The 6,059-nt window shown below is 29.6% G+C and overlaps 1 pseudogene; it reads right to left on the reverse strand.

Annotated features, from left to right (window-relative positions):
* Positions 1-3,739: 3,739 nt before the first annotated feature.
* LOC114742419 (uncharacterized) lies at positions 3,740-3,853 on the reverse strand (annotated as a pseudogene).
* Positions 3,854-6,059: the final 2,206 nt, after the last annotated feature.

Consider the following 6,059-nt stretch of genomic DNA (forward strand, 5'->3'; position numbering starts at 1 on the left):
AAGTTGTCCTTAAAAAAATTGGCACACTGTCTTATAGATCGACATAACTTATTTTGAGCTCTAAATATTAAATACTTGAGGTTCACTTTATTTGTATAAAGTATTATAAAGAAATTGAGCATCACTCTCATGAATTTTTCAGTTTTTTTAAGTTTTCTTTTTATTAAAAAAATAATGTGATTCTAGAAAGTATGGTGTGGCTGCGAAGAAATATAATTTGTTCATATATGTACGTATGTATAATTGAAGTGCTCAACTGCCAAAATTAAGAAAAGTCCAAATACTTTTTATCAGTTTATTTTATTTGCAAAACGAGTTTTTAAAATTCTAATGATTATTGCCGACCCTTTGAGCGGCGCAGGCGTTATTCGACCCATAACAAGTATGCGACATATTTCTTTTCTTCTCCTTTAAAAGGAACAAATAATGGAAAAAAAACTAATAATAAAATACTCTAGAAAATGTTAAAAGACAAATCAGCGTGGATGAATTTCAAAATTTCAATTCAGACCCTTTATACCATTTTCAAATTTTTTTAATATTATAAAATTACATAAATGTCTTTTACTATTTTTTTCCAAAAAATATTTTATATCAGCACTTCTGACAGTTGAAGCTCCAACACCAGCAATCCTGTTGTGGCCAGCTATCGGAGCTTCGACAACATGTTCTTGGAACTTTAGTAACTACTATTTCTTATGTATTGACTACTTTTTTTAGTTATTAACTACATTTATTTTTAGAACTCCGATAACGACTCTTGTTTAGTTACTAATTACTCCAGTATTGCGATTAACTACTTTTCTTTCAAAAATTGAATGATTATTTTTGTTTAACTATTGACTATTCTAATTTCAGCTATTGACTACTTTTATTTTTAAAAGTTCAAAAAATGTATTAAGTGTTGTTGGAGATTAATGACTACTTTTTGTTTGGTTATTTACTACTCTTGTATAGTTAATAGCTATATAAAAATAGTCACTAAAACTTTGAAAATAAAAGTAGTCAATAGTTAAATTAAAGTAGTCAATAACTATATAAAAGTAGTCATCAATGATAAGGACAATGTTATTATTTTATAATATTTTAAAATTCCAAAATAGTACAAGAGACCTGATTTAAGATTTTGAAATTCAAATACCCTAATTTGTCTTTTAAGCATTTTTTAGTATATTTTAGTAGTATTTTTTCTCAAAAAAATTAAAGGAAAAAAAATTTAAAAAAAAACACTTAGAGCTTTACATATAGAAGCTTAAAATTACTTTGTACAGAAATTTTGCCATTAAAGCATGAATTACTTCATTTTACAGAGTTTCATGGGCTGTTGAAAAAAATTCAAACTTCAGAATTAAGTTTTCTGTGGAACCAATTATTTGAATGGCTAAGATACATCGAACATATCAAAATATTTTCTTAGATGCATGCCACATTATAAAATATTTTGTAACGTATCCAGTACTGTAAAGTATTTTTTGGTACATCTAATATCTTAAGGTATTTTTTTAAGTGTGTCCAGCACCCAAGACTATTTTTTGGTACATCCAGTACTAAGGCAAAAAAAATATTTCAGGATGCTTGACGCATCTAGGAAATACTTTAAGCTCTAGATGCATTACAAAATACTTTGAGATGTTGGATGTACTCGAGAAAATACTTTAGAATATTGGATGCACCATAACCCTATTTTAATTGAAGTATATCGACACTGAAGCTTGTATTTTATATACATAAATGAATATAAATTTCAAGCCACTAATTAAAGATGACAGTCGATAAATTACAGTGGGTAAAAATGGTAGGGATTAGTTAAATGTAATATACTATCTCATGTCCTAATTATAAAATCTCATTTATATATTATAAATGAGATCTCATAATTAGAACTAAAGGTAGTACTTTTTTTGTTCTATTTATAAGACAAAGAGGATTTTTTTATCTATCTATAAATCATTTCATTAAATTTTTAACATGAATATATTATTTTATTCTTCATTTAATATAATGTAAATAGTTTTTTTTCCTGAAAAGTGTATATATTATATAGGAATAAAGTTTAAAAGTTGTTATATTTTAATAGAGAGTCAATATAGTTTATTTTTTTTTTTTATTTGTATGAAATATGCTGAAAATGCTTAAAGTAAACCATGGTGGTCAATTAGCTTGTTATTCATAGAAATAATCTCTTGTGATGTTAACAAATCTCCTAAGACGTTAATCAATCTCGATTTGTTCCAAACTAGTTGCACCTTTTTTTTGCCAACAAAAGAACTAGCTGCCCTTCTGTCTTTCTGACAAGCGGTTAATTCTCTCTCTCTCTATATATATATAGTCTGACAAATTTTTTTATCTTATATATATATATATATATATATATATATATATTTATTACATTTTGAAAAGTTACATATGACAATTCGTTCAACAATTATAAACCAAACATTTAGGCCTCCCTTAGTTTAATTTCGCAAAGTTAAAATTTTCGAAAGTTAAAAATTTTTTGGTTGCTTTTGTATTTCTTAAAAAGTTATCCAGTAATTACTTTTCCAAAGGAATATATTATTTTTTTGGTTTAGAAGACAAATATTAGGAAAGTTTCTAATACATGATCACTTATATGATAAGGGTAAGTTTGGGAACTAATAACAGTTTGAAAAAAAAAAAAAACCTTAGATATCAGTTAGTAAGTTAATTTTTTATAATTAGAAAAATTGGGATCCTAACCTTCTGCGGAGTTTTTTTTTAAAAAAAAAATGAACCAAGCAATATTAATCTCACTATTTCCCCAAAAGTTCCGAGTGCTCTTTACTTCCCCCAGCCAAACACTTCCATGTATGAAATAATTTGAGTGGACTTCAATAAATATAATAAAAATCTTTATGTCTTTATATTTCAAAATGCCAAAATTTTATTTTAAATTAAAATTATAAATCAATTTCTTTAAGTTTAATCTCCAACCGAAGAACTGATGCATGAAGGAATTGGCAAATCTTTAACCTTTTGTCTGACTCATTGTCTATGCAATACTTGATTGTTGTATTTAGAAATTACAGAGTGTTTAAGCTACTTAAGAGATAAACTAATTTATGGCGGACAGCTATGTATACCTAATCAAGTCCACTTTACTCAGTAAGATAGGCAACACATGATGATGTTCTTCAAACAATATTTCTTCTTCTTTTTTTTTAATGAAACTTCAAACAATATTTCTCACGATGAGATTAATCTATTTTTAAATTAAACATTTGGTATTTGTTCTTTCCCGTTTTTAAAGGACGTGTAACATTTCAATTGAAGAGAGTTGTTAATTAGGTTGTTGAATTGATAGATGCTCTCATTTGTGATTGAATATTGAATTTAATAGTAATGACTCTTTAAGATTCCCTTAGTCAATGATTGCAATTGTAAAACAATTTTTTTGACCGATAATTTTGCATTTTCCCCCGTTGAGCACCATAAAATATTGAAGGCCGATGACTAATATTTAATTTTCTACACACAAAAAAGCAATAAAATTTCTGGAAGCAACGTATTCCGTTTATTCCAATTAAGTGAAAGATACTGAAAATTTAGTTCTGCAGTCCACTCACCGGAATTTGAATCCAGTCTCCAGTGACTTGAAAGAAACCAAAACGAGAGACCTACATCGAGAGGAGCGGGCTTATGTTTAAGCCCAATCATAGCTTCAGAATTGGGCCTAAAAAGTTTATTAGTTGGGCTTGGTGGGGCGCTCCAGGCCTGTGCGGAGTGCAACGCATGGGCGACGCATGAGGGTCCCAATGGCCCACGTATCAGATATTAAACTGATAAGAACAGATACTACACTTGATCTTAGCCAAAAGGCCGAGAAAGGTATGCTCTTGAACGTCCATTCGTTGTGCTTTTATATTCGCTCAGCGTTTAGACGCTATGCTATCTAATCAATACGGGACTTTGGAGACAGCGGCTGGCAGTGGCATGCACGCGCTCGCATTGGTTCGTGAATTTCATTCCTTGCGTGCTTCCGTACCGTCACCGGAAACTTAATTTACTATGCTTTTTATGCCTTTTTTTTAAAGTTTTTTTGTTTGGGTTCACAATACTACTTTGGTTCTAGATACAAAACTGATTTGAGAATTGATTTTTATACTAAATATAATATTTTAATCTATTTTAATTTTTATATTTATCATTTTTTTTAATTATTTATCCAACTTTAAATTAATATATAATCTAATTAGAAAAATCATTTTATATAAGTTAGAATTAATTGATTTAAGGGAAAATTGCAAATAAAGACCGTGGAATATATAAAATCGCAATTTGGGTCCTTGAATTTATATAATTGCTGTCAGAGACCCGGTCCCAAATAAGAATTATGAAATGTTAGGTAAAAGACAAAAACGCCCTTCTGCTTTTTTGCAGTCCCTTGTCTACATGCCCTAACTTTATCTTTCTTCACTTTCCAAGTCGTCTCCCTCTTTCTTCACTCTCCAACTCGTCTCCCTCTTCTTGATGATGAACCATACAAATCTCTTGAAGAAATTGAGGCTAACACCATTAGAAATCTCCTTCTTGATGAAGATGGTCCATCTTCTGGTGTTTTTGATGACTCAAGTTTCAATAATTTACCAAAACTGGTGATAACCTGGAAGATTTTGATCTGTTTGGCAGTGGTGGAGGTATGGAGCTGGAAGGCGATGAACATCTAACTATAGGAAAAGGGGCCAATGGTCCAGATAAAGATCCTAGTTGCTTCGGACGTCTTAAAGGGAAACTTTCTTTTGTTGAACATTCTTCTAGAACAATTTTTGTTAGAAACATTAACAGCAATGTTGAAGATTCTGAGCTAAAGACTCTCTTTGAGGTGCTTCTTTATTGTTTTACGTTGATAGATGCTATGCTAGAATTCTTAGAAAGTATTTTAGACTTTGAATCTTATAAAAAGTCAATGCAATTTCTTGTTTGTTTTGACAGTAATATGGTGATGTCTAAACCAAGTTTGATAAGTTGTTGAAAATAACAAATTGACAAGTTCTGATACCCACTTCACGACAAGTTCAATAATGCGAATAACAAGTTTAGGAAGGCAAATAACAACTTCTGATAAGCAATTCATAGAAATTCGAGTTTCTGTGTTAAGATGACAGCATTTTCAGATTTCTTTAGCAGATGACAAGTTCTGATACACAATTCATGACAAGTTCAGTAAGGCGAATGACAAGTTTAGTAAGGCGAATGACAACTTCTGATAAGCAATTCATAGAAATTTGAGTTTCTGTGTTAAAATGACAGGTTCTCATTAGGTTTTCATACTTTTTCTGTTAAAATGATTGGATTTTCACATTGATTTATCAAATGACAGGTTCACAATAGAAAATGACAAGTTTCCATAAGATTTTCATACATTTTCATACTGTTTTTGGCTGGAATTGCAATTTGCATATTTCTGACAGCAACAACTTCTGATAAATATGAAATGACAAGTTTATAATGAAAAATGACAAGTTAAGTATGGCAAATGACAAGTTCCCATAATGTTTTCATACATTTTCATACTTTTTCTGTTGGAATTATAATTTGCACATTTCTAACAGCACCCACTTTTGATAAACACGAAATAACAAGTTCATAATGGAAAATAACAAGTTAAGTATGGCAAATGACAAGTTTTCATAATGTTTTCATACATTTTCATACTTTTTCTGCTAGGATCACAATTTGCACATTGCTGATAGCAACCACTTTTGATAAACAGTAAATGACAAGTCTACAATAGCGAATGACAAGTTAAGTATGTAAAATGACAAGTTCCCATAACGTTTCCATACAATTGTAAATTTTTCTGTTAAAATAACAATGTGCAGATTTCTGACAACAAACACTTCTGATAAACAGTAAATTACAAGCCCATAATAGCGAATGATAAGTTAAGTATGTAAAATGATAAGTTCCCATCACGTTTTCATACAATTGTAAATTTTTTTGCTGAAATAACAATGTGTAGATTTCTGACAGTAACCACTTCTGATTAACATCTTTTATCATCAATTTCACCTCTCATTTCCTCCTAATGTATAAAA

Source organism: Neltuma alba, unplaced genomic scaffold (genome assembly GCF_004799145.2).
Source record: "Neltuma alba isolate B1F8T4 unplaced genomic scaffold, ASM479914v2 tig00003753_pilon, whole genome shotgun sequence".
In the NCBI taxonomy this organism is placed as follows: domain Eukaryota; kingdom Viridiplantae; phylum Streptophyta; class Magnoliopsida; order Fabales; family Fabaceae; genus Neltuma; species Neltuma alba.